We start from the raw sequence: 14825 nt of genomic DNA, 5'->3' as shown, positions 1-14825 counted from the left end.
TAGAGAGATCTAGTGGCTTGATCAGATTCAGATTCAATTTTTTGGCAAAACTACTTCACAGACAGTGTTTTGTCACTCCATCCATAGGCTCATTATGGTCAGTGGCTCTCTTTTTTGATGTTGTAATCTCCTTTCTTTACAGATGAGGGAAGCAGATTTAAACAAGAGGGAGGCTGGCCACAAGTGGGAAATCTAGCAAGCCTAGGTCTTCTGACTACCTCTACAGTACTCTTTTCCCTATTCCATGTCCCATTAGATCCCTAGAGGAGATATTTAATGAAAAGGTCAGGAAGTCCACTGGGAAGATTTGCTTACTTTTTCTGTTTCAAGTGGAAATTCTTAGTTCCCTAGGGCTCTCTGGCTCCAATGCCAGCCTAGTATTCCTATAGCAGAGTTTGTAAAGGCTGCGTCTGAAAAAAAAAAAAAAAAAAAAAGACAGGGATGGGTTTCCTCACTTGTTTTGGCAAATCCCAAACAGAGTGGGGTAAAGTGGCCCCCTCACCATGATAGCGGAAAGGGATTATTTGGCTCAGAACAGTAGGGTGTGGTGTGTGTACAAACTGGTGGAACTAGATGGGTAAGGTGTGTGTGGGGGTGTGCTCTGCCTTCTGGGAGGAGTATCCTGGGCTAACTGCAAAAGGAGTTGGGAAGAAGGAGAAGAGAGGAAGCAGGAGAAAGTATGGAGTAGAGAATTCTGGGAAACCATCCTGTAGGAAGAGGTCGCCCTCTGGTGGTGCTGCCCTTTGTATAAGGAAAGGACCAGGTTCCCAGCCTTGATTTTTTTTTTTTTTTTTTAAAAAAAGGCCATTTCTGCATGGATATTAGCTGGTGACTCATTGACAAGTTCAGACTCTTAATACAGAGATTGGTTCATCTGCTTATTTTTGTCCATTTTATTTTTTTAATTTATTTATTGATTAAGGTATTACATTTGTGTCCTTATTCTCCAATTACCCCCCCCCCCCAATGCATGCCCTTACCCCCCTTTGTCTGTGTCCATTGATTAGGCTTATATGCATGCATAAAAGTCCTTTGGTTGATCTCTCCCCGTTATCCCAACCATTCCCTACCTTCCCTGAGGTTTGACGTTCTGATCGATGCTTCTCTGTCTCTGGATCTGTTTTTGTTCATCAGTTTATGTTGTTCATTATATTCCACAAATGAGTGAGATCATGTGATGTGTCTCTTTCTCTGCCTGGCTTATTTCACTTAGCATAATGCTCTCCATCTCATCCATGTTGTTGCAAATGGTAAGAACTCCTTTTTTACTGCAGCATAGTATTCCATTGTGTAGATGTACCACAGTTTTTTAATCCAGTCATCTACTGATGGGCACTTAGGCTGTTTCCAAATCTTAGCTATGGTGAATTGTGCTGCTATGAACATAGGGGTGCATATATCCTTTCTGACTGGTGTTTCTAGTTTCTTGGGATATATTCCTAGAAGTGGGATCACTAGGTCAAATGGGAGTTCCATTTTTAGTTTTCTGAGGAAATTCCATACTGTTCTCCACAGTGTCTGCACCAATCTGCTTTCCCACCAGCAGTGCATGAGGGTTCCTTTTTTCTCCTCATCCTCGCCAGCACTTGTCATGTGTTGATTTGTTGATGATAGCCATTCTGACAGGTGTGAGATGGTACTGCATTGTTGTTTTGATTTGCATCTCTTAGATGATTAGTGACTTTGAACAGGTTTTCATATGTCTCTTGGGCTTAATTCTGTTTTCTTTTGAAAAGATTCTATTTAGGTCAGTTGAAAGTTGTATGAGTTCCCTGTAAATGTTGGATATTAAACCCTTATCGTTGATATCATTAGCAAATATGTTCTCCCATGCAGTAGGCTTTCTTGTTGTTTTGTTGATGGTTTCCTTTGCTGTGAATAAGCTTTTTATTTTGATGTAGTCCCATTTTTTTCTTTTCTCTTTCGTTTCCATTGCCCTAGGTGCGGTATCAATGAAGAAATTGCTTCCGCATATGTCTGAGATTTCGCTGCCTGTGGATTCCTTTAGTATTTTTATGGTTTCCCATCATATGTTTAAGTCCTTGATCCACTTTGAGTTTATTTTTGTGTATGGTGTAAGTTGGTGACCTAGTTTCATTTTTTTGCATGTATCTCTCTAATTTTCCCAGCACCATTTGTTGAAGAGACTGTCTTGACTCCATTGTATGTTCATGCCGTCTTTGTCAAATATTAATTGAGCATACTGGTTTGGGTCGGTTTCTGGGTTCTCTATTCTATTCCATTGATCTATATGTAGGTTCTTGAGCCAGTACCAGGCTGTTTTGAGAACAGTGGCTTTGTAATAAAGCTTGATATCTGGTATTGAGATCCCACCTACTTTGTTCTTCTTTCTCAGGATTGTTGTGGCTATTCGGGGTCTTTTTTTATTCCAGATAAATTTTTGGAAAGTTCGTTCTAGGTGTGTGAAATATGCCATTGGTATTTTAATTGGAAGTGCATTGAATTTATAGATTGCTTTGGGTAGTATGGACATCTTGATGATGTTGATTCTACCAATCCATGAACACAGTATGTTCTTCCATCTGTTTATGTCTTCCTCTATATCTTTTTTCAGTGTCCTGTAGTTTTCCGCATATAGGTCTTTTACCTCTTTAGTTAAGTTTATTCGTAGGTATCTTAATATTTTTGGTGTGATGGTAAATGGGATTGCCTTTTTAATCTCTCTTTCTGTAAGTTCATTATTGCTGTATAGAAATGCCATAGATTTCTTGGCGTTAATTTTGTATCCTGCTACACTGCCGAATTCATTTATTAAGTCTAATAATTTTTTGATGGAGTCTTTAGTGTTTTCTATGTATAGTATCATGTTATCTGCAAATAAGGAAAGGTTTACTTCTTCTTTTCCAATTTGGACGCCTTTTATTTCTTCTTCTTCTCTAATCGCAATGGCTAGTACTTCCAGCACTATGTCGAACAGGAGTGGTGAGAGTGGGCATCCCTGTCTTGTTCCTGTTCTTAGGGGAAATGGTTTTGGTTTTTGCCCATTGAGTATGATGTTGGCTGTGCGTTTGTCATATATGGCTTTTATTATGTTGAGGTATGATCCTTCTATTCCCACCTTGTTGAGAGTATTTATCAACAAAGGGTGTTGCATTTTGTCAAATGCTTTTTCTGCATCAATTGATATGACTATGTCATTTTTGTCTCTCAGTTTGTTTATATGATGTATCACATTTATCAATTTGCGAATATTGTACCATCCTTGCATCGCCAGGATAAATCCTAATTGGTCATAGTGTATGATCTTTCTGATGTACTGCTGGATCCAATTTGCTAGATTGTTGTTGAGGATTTTGGCATCTATGTTCATTAGGGATATTGGCCTGTAATTCTCTTTCATTGTGTTATCTTTATCAGGTTTTGGTATTAGGGTGATGCTGGTTTCATAGAAGGAGCTTGGAAGTGTTCCTTCCTCTTGAATTTTTTGGAATAGTCTGAAGAGGATGTGTTTTAGTTCTTCCTTGAATGTTTGGTAAAACTCCCCTGTGAAGCCGTCTGGCCCCGGGCTTTTGTTTGCTGGAAGCGTTTTAATGACTGCTTCAATTTCTTCCATAGTTATTGGCCTATTGAGATTTTTAGATTCTTCCTGATTGAGTTTTGGAAGGTTATATATTTCTAGGAATATCTCCATTTCCTCCAGGTTGTCCAGTTTATTGGACTAGAGTTGTTCATAATATTTTTTAACAATCCTTTGTATCTCTGTAGGGTCTGTTGTTATTTCTCCTCTTTCATTTCTGATTTTGTTTATTTGGGTCCTCTATCTTTGCTTCTTGGTGAGCCTGGTGAGAGGTTCATCAATCTTGTTTATCCTTTCAAAGAACCAACTCTTGGTTTTGTTGATCTTTCTATTTTTTTTTGTCTCTATGTCATTTATCTCTGCTCTGATCTTTTTTATTTTTTGCTTTTATTTTATTTTATTTTATTTTATTTTTTAATTTCTTTATTGATTAAGGTATCACATATTTGTCCTCATCCCCCCATTCCCATCCCAAATCCCTTCCCATGCATGCCCCCACCCCCCGGTTGTCTGTGACCACTGGATAGGCTTATATGCATGCATACAAGTCCTTTGGTTGATCACTCCCCCTTACTCCCACCATCCCCTACCTTCCCTCTGAGATTTGACAGTCTCATAGATGCTTCCCTGTCTTTGGGTCTGTTTTTGTTAATCAGTTTATGTTGTTCATTATTTCCCCTAGATGAGTGAGATCATGTGATACTAGAAATACACTTATAAGGACTGAAAATGAGACAAGCAATAATGGTTATGCTGAGAGGCAAATGAATCAGTCTGTAGTGAGTTTCTTTCTGGGCCAACAGTTCTTTTGAGTCCCAATTTCAATGTCAAACAGTTCCTTATGTGTACATGTCACCAATGATATTTCAGTTCTGGATGATACACAAATGGTGGTAATGCAGGTCCAACCCTCTCTGGTTTTGTCCTGGGCAACCTACAGCGATGCACAGCTGCTGACTGCTAGTATGGCAAGGCGTCGTCAGCATCTTCCATCTCTGGACTATTTGTCTTCTGTCTTCTTTGCTGGAGCAGTCCTGTTAATTCCTCTCTGTTGCAGGAATCCACATGGTCTTGGAGGTGTTTTCTGAAAATATATGAACATATTCTCGACCAAAAGTTAATAAAGGAATCTTTTCTATAAATTTGACTTGGGATCCTTTTTCATTTTTTGCCCAAACGATTTTCCTTTGGCTTGTTTTGACACCATGTGTGTTTTTCATGGGTGTCTTGCTGTTAGCATTTCAAATGAAAGTTAATTTTCTAAAGTAAAATTTTTCTAGACATAATATACATACAGGATATTTTTCCTTACATGATATTCCTCTACTATCCCCCCCCTTTTTGATTTAAATAATAAGAGGCTTTTGGAAATTTTATAATGTAGTCTTGATAGCTTTTAAATTTTAATTTTTTGCACTAAAATATGACTGCTTTAGGTTTATTACATGTTACGCTATTTTACATGAGATGAACTACCAGTAAAAATTTTAGTTAACACTTTAGGAACAGCTTTTTGTCCAGTACCATTAATTTTTCTAGAATTTTCGCTTATTTCAATTAGCCAATTTAAATTAGTCTGAGAACTTAACTACTATTTTACTGTCAAATTTAATATTCTAACAGCAATTTTATTTTACCCTGTGAATATTAGTGGAAAGGATTATTTGCCTTCTTGAGTAGGCCCTGAGCATTCCTGGTGCTAGGCTGGATTTAGATATCAAAAACCCACTTCCCCACACCATGGGTACAAGACAACTCAAACAAGTCTGGTTGCAGTGAGAGGGCAGCTGCTGTCAGCCAAGTCTCTGTCTGTTGCCTGGGTCCCGAACTGAGCTGGTCATGGGAGGAGAAGCAGCCATGGAGGCAGGAGACCTCCCTCAGAAGGGGTGAGGGTTCAGGACCCTGCAAAGTTGGGGGGTTGAGGGCCTGTGCCCCACCTCTGTTGACACCCAATTCCTCTCCTGATGGCTCCTCTGCGACTGTGCCTATCTTAGGTTGTTCCTTCCCTGAGGAATCTTACCCGTCTCTGGCTAACCAGCCATCCTCCGGGGCCAAGCAGGGTGATGTGAGGTTCAGTTCTATCTCCTTGGTAGCCTATGCCCCCATCGCCTCCATGCCCAGCACCTGCCTTGGGATTGCCTCGGCTGCTGGTGGGGCACTGGCACTAATCACATATCTTGGGGAACCCAGGTTTCTTCTCCAGGGAGGGCCCAGCTCACCCCACTGGGTGAGAGACAGATCCATGGTACCAGCCACCATGAGGTTTCAACCTCAGCATGAACCGAAAGCTCAGGCAACAGCTGTGGGCAATTGGATTGTGAGAAGAGGGTCCCTCTTGGCCAAAAGGGCAAGAGGGGCCAATATAGAATGCTCAGGTGCCTTTCCAGGGGGCCCTCTACACAGTGGAAGGGATTAAGTCCTTTCATGTCCTTTTTAAATTGCTGCCAGACATTCAAAGAATTAGTTTGTAAGTTGGTTTGGGATAATTGTACATTATGCTGTTGTAATTCTAAAATATCAAGAGATGTGTTACCTTTGTTTCCAAGCACCATAAAGATGTTTTTTATTGATTCCCAAGGGTGTGAGGTACTATTATAGGTAATGGGGGTAACATAAATCTGGGAAAAATTATAATGACATTGTAGAATAATATCATGTAAGGATATTCTTTTCTCTAGGCCATGGCAATTCCATTTCAAACTGGTTGTCAATTTCTTTTTGTATAGACAAGGTCTTAGTTACATTTTCTGCACCTCTCCCAGGAGCAAGTAGTGATAGTCCCTTCCTTTGGTGTCCACGCAAGCCAGAAACCTCTCTTTAATTTTGGATTTGTGTGGGTTTTTTCTTCCCTATATCAGGAATTTTTTGTCATTATTTCTTCAAACAGGTTTTCTATTCCTTGCTCAGTTTCCTTTCCTTCTGGAACCCCTATTATGCAGATGTTGTTTTGTTTCGTGTTGTCCCAAAGTTCCCTTAGGCTCTCCTCCTGCTTTTTAATTTATTTTTCTAGAAGCTGCTCTACTTGGGTATTTTTTCCCATCTTGTCTTCTAGCTCACTGATGCAGTCCTCTGCTTCTTCTAGTCTACTCTTGATGCTTTCTATTGAGCTCTTTACAGCAGCGATGTCATTTTTTATTTCTTCTTGGTTCTTCTTCATTTCCTCTTCGTTCTTGCTCATATTGTCGAATTTGTCTTCCATTCTTTTCAGCCACCTTATGACCATTTCTCTGAATTCTTTCTCTGGAAGGTTGCTTGCCTCCATTTCATTTACTTCCTTTTCTGGTGATGCCTGCTTTTCTTTCATATCCGGGCTGTTTTTTTGTCTCCCCATGGTCTCTCTTCCCCGTATGTCTGGTTATGTAGTTCTCTCTCTCCTGAGTTGATTTAAAGGCACAAAATAGAACACAACCAGGCACAACACACAAGGCACTGAACAGAAATGTATTCACGATATTAATAACCTCCAATATAGGTGACCACCAGAGAAAGGCAAATTAGGGGATAGGAGAGAAAGAAGAAAAGGAAAAAGAAAGAAAGAAAAAAAAAGGAGTGTCAAAATGAAATTGGGAAAAGGAAAAAAAAAGTAAGAGAGACAAGAAAGAGACTACAAGAGAAAGGGGAACAAACTATATATATGGGTAGAAAACTCCAATAGAACAACCACTAATCCCAGCAAATGCCAGCAGCAAGTACCTGAGGATTAATACAAACTACTACTCCAACTAATATCAAGCGAGGCAAGGGAAAACAGAAGCAAAAAACAAACAAAAACAAAGCAAACATAAAAACAAACAAAAAAGAATAAGCAAAACAATCTCACAAAAAAGCATAAAAATTTGATATAGTCAACATGCAAGCAAACAACTACAAAAGGACAGAGAGAAAAACAATTTTTTGGATAGTTAAAACATCGAAGAGAGAGGTTTGTATGGACTTGGAGCAGGGGATTGGAGATTAGATATATAAGTAGGGTGAAATTTTAACAGAGGGTAAACAGAAAGAATAGGGAAAATTTAAAGCAGGAAAGGGGTGAGATAAACAGGACACCAAAAGGGGAAAGGTTAGGAAGAGAGTATTGGCATAAAGGTAGAGATGAGATAGAGTAAAAGGATGTTAAAGGAAAGATGAAAATAGAATGTAGAACACTAATCCCAAAGTAAAATAAAGAGAAAATAACATGATACTTAAAAAAAAGATAAAATAGTAGTAGTAATAATACTGATTGAAAATAAAAATGTAATAATTAAAAAGGTAAAATCAAGTGAGGGAAAAAGAAAAAAAAATAGTTTCTTGAGTAAAAGATGCAAAAAATGAAAATTAAAAAATAAAAATAAAAAATAAGAAAAAAAAAATGTACAGTAGTGAAGGTCATTCACTTCCTCTATTGTTCTGTTTGGCATGCCTGATTCTCATTCTGGACAGTATTGCAGTTCCCTGCGTTCCACTGCTCCTCAGTGTTGTAAGCCAGTCCTAATTTTTAAGCAGGCGGTATGTCTTAATTTCTCGTATTCCTTTATTTTTGATTACACAAGAGTCAATTTGTGATTCAGCCCCTGGGTGGCAGTGTTTCTGGATTGACTTCCGGATCTATTTGGCCTCTCTAGCCTGTATTTAGATCCTTCTTTCCCTGTGGCACTCAATACCGGTTTGTGGAAGTGGGCTGCCTCAGAGCTGGCTCTCTGATGGTCACTACCCGCTCCAATCCTCAGGTTCCAGATAAACAACTTTCCCCTGCAGTCTCCCAGGGTATCCCCAACTGGGTGATCCTATGTATTGGGCTTAGTAATCAGCAGCAAGGATTTGAAGAGGAAAAAGCCCAAGTGTGCAAACTCCGGGTCTGCTCGAAAGTCTAAGCAGCCGGCACACCTTTGAAATTCTTAGGCTGTCCCTGCACGTCAGATCAAAATGGGTTGCTTTTTAGAGATTCCTTCTGTTATCAGCTCTGAGGACCCCCTTCCGCATTCACTGATCATGCCAGCCCCAACAGCCACGGATTTTTCTAGGCACAGACTTCCTTGGTCCTCCAGCTCCCGCAAAACGCGTGTTTCTCTCTCCCGCCAGGACCAGAGACCTCACCTTATCCCAGGCGAAATCTGACCTTTCTGTGGTGGAGTGTAGAGCTCCTCTGAATGCATGTGTTTGTGCCAATTGGGGACCGGTGTTCTGGGGCTCACAGCTGTTCAGTGGGTGCCACAGTTGTGGATTTTCAGGCTTCCGATAAGATCCACTTTCCCTTTCAAGATGGTGCAGTCGCTGCATCTGAGCCCATAGCTCCGGGAGGGGACCCAGCCGCAGTGGAGGCTGCCTGATCAGAGGAACCCCATCTAGCAGTCCTCCACTTTCTCCTGGAGTTTAGCTGTCCCTTAACTTGCCAACAAAAACTCCTCGAGCGACCATCAGCTGTTCTTTCTTTTAGCTCCAGGACAAAGCTGGAACACGTCTGTCTATTCTGCCGCCATTTTCTCCCTCTCCCTCTCTTTAATTTTACACACAAAGGAGCAGTGGTTTGATTTTGTGTCATACAAAAGGGAAGCTGGGTGGCGACCCTTATGTAGTTATACTTCCTTGGCCCACACATGGTCCTCCTGGATGACCAAAGTGTTTGGTATTATTGGTGACTACATTAGGTGGGGGATCAGCCAACTTAAGTGCTCTTACCCATGAAGGGGCAGGAACATAAGTCCAAAATACTTCCCCATTTTCCCCAGATAATATTACCATACAGCTGATGACTGCTAGCAAGGCAAGAAAGACATTCTCAGGTGTTCTTGGGGATCTGGTTACCTCGCAGTTTCTTTTTTATTTTTTTCATTTTTTATTTTTATTATTTTTATTATTATGTTTTTACATATGTGTCCTTATTCCCCCATTACCCCCCACCCCCCACTCATGCCCCACCCCCCTGTTGTCTGTGTCCATTGATTAGGCTTACATGTATGCACATAAGTCCCTTGGTTGATCTCTCCCCCTTACTCCCACTGACCCCTTCCTTCCCTGAAGTTTGAGGTTCTGATCAATGTTTCTCAGACTCTGGATCTGTTCTTGTTCATCAGTTTATGTTGTTCATTATATTCCAAAAATGAGTGAGATCATGTGATATTTATCTTTCTCTGCCTGGCTTATTTCACTTAGCATAATGCTCTCCATCTCCATCCATGTTGTTGCAAATGGTAGGAACTCCTTCTTTTTTACCACAGTGTAGTATTCCATTGTATAGATGTACCACAGATTTTTAATCCACTCATCTGCTGATGGGCATTTAGGCTGTTTCCAAATCTTAGCTATGGTGAATTGTGCTGCTATGAACATAGGGGTGCATATATCCTTTCTTATTGGTGTTTCTAGTTTCTTGGGATATATTCCTAGAAGTGGGATCACTGGGTCAAATGGGAGTTCCATTTTTAGTTTTTTGTGGAAACTCCATACTGTTCCCCACAGTGGCTGCACCAGTCTGCATTCCCACCAGCAGTGCAAAAGAGTTCCTTTTACTCTGCATCCTCACCAGTACTTGTCATTTGTTGATTTGTTGATAGCCATACTGACAGGAGTGAGATGGTACTGCATTGTTGTTTTGATTTGCATCTCTCGGATGATTAGTGACTTTGAGCATGTTTTCATATGTCTCTTGGCTTTCCTTCTGTCTTCTTTCGAAAAGTGTCTATTTAGATCAGTTGCCCATTTTTTGATTGGGTTGTTTATCTTTTTTTTTGTTAAGTTGTATGAGTTCTCTGTAAATGTCGGAGATTAAACCCTTATCGTTGATATCATGGGCAAATATGTTCTCCTATGCAGTGGGCTTTCTTGTTGTTTTATTAATGGTTTCCTTTGCAGTGCAAAAGCTTTTTATTTTGATGTAGTCCCATTTGTTTATTTTCTCTTTAGTTTCCATTGCCCTAGGAGCAGTATCAGTGAAGAAGTTCCTTGGGCATATGTCTAAGATTTTGCTGCTTGTGGATTCCTCTAGTATTTTTATGGTTTCCCATCTTATGTTTAAGTCCTTGATCCATTTTGAATTTATTTCTGTGTATGGTGAAAGTTGGTGATCTAGTTTCATTTTTTTGCATGTATCTATCCAATTTTCCCAACACTATTTGTTGAAAAGACTGTCTTGACTCCGTTGTAAGTTCATGCCTCCTTTGTCAAATATTAATTGCGCATAGTGGTTTGGGTCAATTTCTGGGTTCTCTATTCCATTCCAATGATCTATATGTCTGTTCTTGTGCCAGTACCAGGCTGTTTTAAGAACAGTGGCTTTGTAATACAGCTTGATATCTGGTATTGAGATCCCACCTACTTTGTTCTTCTTTCTCAAGATTGCTGCAGCTATTCGGTTTTTTTTTTTTATTCTAGATGAATTTTTTGAGGGTTCGTTCTAGTTCTGTGAAATATGCTGTTGGTATTTAAACGGGAAGTGCATTGAATCTATAGATTGCTCTGAGTGTGTGTACATTTTGATGATGTTGATTCTACCAATCCATGACCATGGCATGTTCTTCCATCTGTTTATGTCTCCCTCTTTCTCTTTTTTCAGTGTCGTGTAGTTTTCCACATATAGGTCTTTTACCTCCTTAGTTAAGTTTATGCCTAGGTATCTTAAATTTTTTTGGTGCGAAGGTAATTGAGATTGTTTTTTAGTCTCTCTTTCTGTAAGTTCGTTATTGTTGTATAGAACTGCCATACATTTCTTGGCGTTAATTTTGTATCCTGCTACATTGTCGAATTCAGTTATTAAGTCTAGTAATTTTTTGATGGAGTCTTTAGGGTTTTCTATGTACAGTACCATGTCATCTGCGAATAATGACAGTTTTACTTCTTTTCCAATTTGGATGCCTTTTATTTCTTCTTTTCTGATCGCAATGGCTAGTACTTCCAGCATTATGTTGAACAGGAGTGGTGAGAGTGGGCATCCCTGTCTTTTTCCTGTTCATAGAGGAAATGATTTTAGTTTTTGCCCATTGAGTATGATGTTGGCTGTAGGTTTGTCATATGTTGCTTTTATTATGTTGAGGTATGATCCTTCTATTCCCACCTTGTTGAGAGTTTTTATCAAGAAAAGGTGTTGGTTTCTGTCTAATGCTTTTTCTGCATCAATTGATATGACTATATGATTTTTATCTCTCAATTTGTTTATGAGATGTATCACGTTTATTGATTTGCGAATATTGTACCATCCTTGCATCCCCGGGATACATCCTACTTGGTCATGGTGTATGGTCTTTCTGATGTACTGCTGGATTCGATTTGCTAAAATTTTGTTGAGGATTTTGGCATCTATGTTCATGAGGGATAATGGCCTGTAATTCTGTTTTCATTGTGTTATCTTTATCTGGTTTTGGTATTAGGGTGATGCTGGCTTCATAGAAGGAGTCTGGAAGTGTTCCTTCCTCTTGAATTTTCTGGAATAGTCTGAGGAGGATAGGTTTTAGTTCTTCCTTGAATGTTTGGTAAAACTCCCTTGTGAAGCTGTCTGGCCCCGGGCTTTTGTTTTTTGGAAGTTTTTTGATGACTGCTTCAATTTCTTCCATAGTTATCAGCCTATTGAGATTTTTAGAATATTCATGAGTAAGTTTTGGAAGGTTGTATTTTTCTAGGAATGTGTCCATTTTGTCCAGGTTGTCTAGTTTGTTAAAAGAGAGTTGTTCATAGTATTTTTTTAAATATATTTTATTGATTTTTTACAGAGAGGAAGGGAGAGGGATAGAGAGTTAGAAACATCGAAGAGAGAGAGACATCCATCAGCTGCCTCCTGCAAACCCCCTACTGGGGATTTGCCCACAACCAAGGTACATGCCCTTGACTGGAATCGAACCTCGGATCCTTTAGTCCGCAGGCTGAAGTTCTATCCACTGAGCCAAACCAGTTAGGGCCAGAGTATTTTTTAACAATCCTTTGTATTTCTTCGAGGTCTTTTGTTATTTCGCCTCTATCATTTCTGATTTTGTTTATTTGGGTTCTCTCTCTTTGATTCTTTGTGAGCCTGGATAGAGGTTCGTCAATGTTGTTTATCCTTTCAGAGAACCAGCTCTTGGGTTTGTTGATCTTTTGTATTGTTTTTTTTTGGTCTCTATGTTACTCATTTCCGCTCTGATCTTTATTATTTCCTTACTTCTGCTCACTGTGGGCTTTTCTTGTTGCTCTCTTTCTAATTCTTTGAGTTGTTGAGTTAGATGATTTATTACCATGTTTTCTTGTTTTTTGAGGTAGGCCTGTAGAGCTATAAACTTCCCTCTCAGGACTGCTTTTATTGTGTCCCATAGGATTTGCAATGTTGTGTTTTTATTGTCATTAGTCTCCAGGATGTTTTTAATTTCTTCTTTGATCTCATTGATACCCCAATCATTGTTTAATAGCATTCTATTCATCTTCCAAGAGTTTGAATTTTTTACAATGTTTTTATTGTAGTTTATTTCTAATATTATGCCATTGTGGTCTGAGAAAATGCTTGATATGATTTCAATCTTTTTGAATTAGGGGAGACTTTGTGTATGACCCAATATGTGGTCTATTTTTGAAAACATTCCATGTACACATGAGAAGAACATATATTCCATGGTTTTGTGGTGAAATGCTCTGAATATGTCAATTAGGTGCATCTGATCTAGTATGTCATTTAGAATTTCTGTTTCTTTGCTGATTTTTGTGTCTAGAGGATTTATCCAGTGATGTCAGTGGTGTATTAAAGTCTCCTACTATGATTGTATTGTTGTTGATCTCTCCCTTGATATCTTCCAGGAGATTTTTTATATATTGGGGTGATCCTGTGTTGGTTGCATATATTTTTACCAGAGTTATATCTTCTTGTTGAATTGCTCCCTTTAGGATTATGTAGTGGCCTTCCTTATCTCTTATTATGGCCTTTACTTTGAGGTCTATTTTATCAGATATAAGTATCGCAACCCCAGCTTTTTTCTCATTTCCATTTGCCTGAAAAATGTTTTTCCATCCCTTCACTCTCAGTCTGTGTGAATCCTTTGCTCTGAGTTGGGTCTCTTGTATACATAAAATGTGTGGGTCATGTTTTCTTATCCCTTCAGCTACCTTATGTATTTTGATTGGTGCATTTATTCTATTTACGTTTAATGTTATTATTGACAAGTACATGTTTGTTGTCATATTTTTCCTTAGTGTTTGTGTTTGTATTTGTCATCCATCCATTTAAACATCCTTATAACCATTACTCTGAATTTTATCTCTGATAAGCTGCTAGCCTCGAATTCAATTAACTCCCTTTCTGGTGGTTCCTCTTTTTCTTTCCTTTGGGGATTGCTTTTTTGTCTTCCCATGTTTTCCTGTAATGTTTTAATTGTAGATCCAATTTCTTTGCTACCCAGGTTCTTTTGGGGATGGTGCTACTGGCATAATCTCTCAGTTCTCCTGGGCTTGTTAATGTAGTATAGCTCCCTACTTGAGCTATTTGGGTTCTCTTGATGTAGGCCTGCAAGCTTGAGAAACACAACTGCGGTGTCTAGAAGTCAGCCACCATGGAGGGGAGTGTCCCAATTTTTGCTGTCTTTCACCCTTAATTGAAATGACACGTGCCCAGCAGGGACTCACAGTGGCACCCAGGAACCATCTTTTGGGATGATGGGGCTCAGGGGGCCTGCTCTCTGGAAAGGCGTGTCCAGAGTTCTGCAGTCGTGGGGTGGGCAGTCCCAGCTTTTGCTTTTACACCTGTGGTGGATAGACGCTTACTCCCAGTGGTGGCTCACAGGAGCACCCGTGGTACGTTTGCCAGCGAGGCACACTGAAGGACTCTGAAGGGCCCTGGCAGTTTAGCCATGCAATTGAGGAGCCTGTGGGCTGGTATCCATGATGAGTGAATTCAAAACTTCTACTGCTGCGGGGGAGTGCGCCCCCACTTGTTCAAGATCACACCCAGGGAGAGCTCACAGTGGCTACCACCAGCACCCTGTGGGTAGATGGGCTCAGGGTGCCTGCCTGTTGGAACTTTTCATCTGTGTAGGTGTGCTTGCTGGATGTAGAGTTCTGATGCACTCTGAGGGGGCCTGGCACTGTGGTTGAGCCGCTGGGGTGAATGTGGGCAGTTATCCAGGAAGAGGGAATTCAGAATTTCTGCTGCAGAGCCGTTTGCCCTTGTCTGTGCAGAATCACACCCTGGGGGGGCTCTCAGAGGCTCCCAAGCTCTGCCTAAAGAGTGGAGTGCCCTGGCTGCCTGAGGGTCTGGAAATGCGCGAAAAATCTGGAGTGTAGTGCCCTGGCTGCCTGTGGATCTGGATATGCTCCATTCCGGAGTTCTGCCGCTGGGGAGGGTGAGGTTGCATTTACT

The sequence above is a fragment of the Plecotus auritus genome, assembly GCF_963455305.1.
Source record: "Plecotus auritus genome assembly, chromosome: X".
In the NCBI taxonomy this organism is placed as follows: domain Eukaryota; kingdom Metazoa; phylum Chordata; class Mammalia; order Chiroptera; family Vespertilionidae; genus Plecotus; species Plecotus auritus.
The sequence above is the reverse complement of the archived record's forward strand: the minus strand, read 5'-3'. Positions refer to the sequence as shown.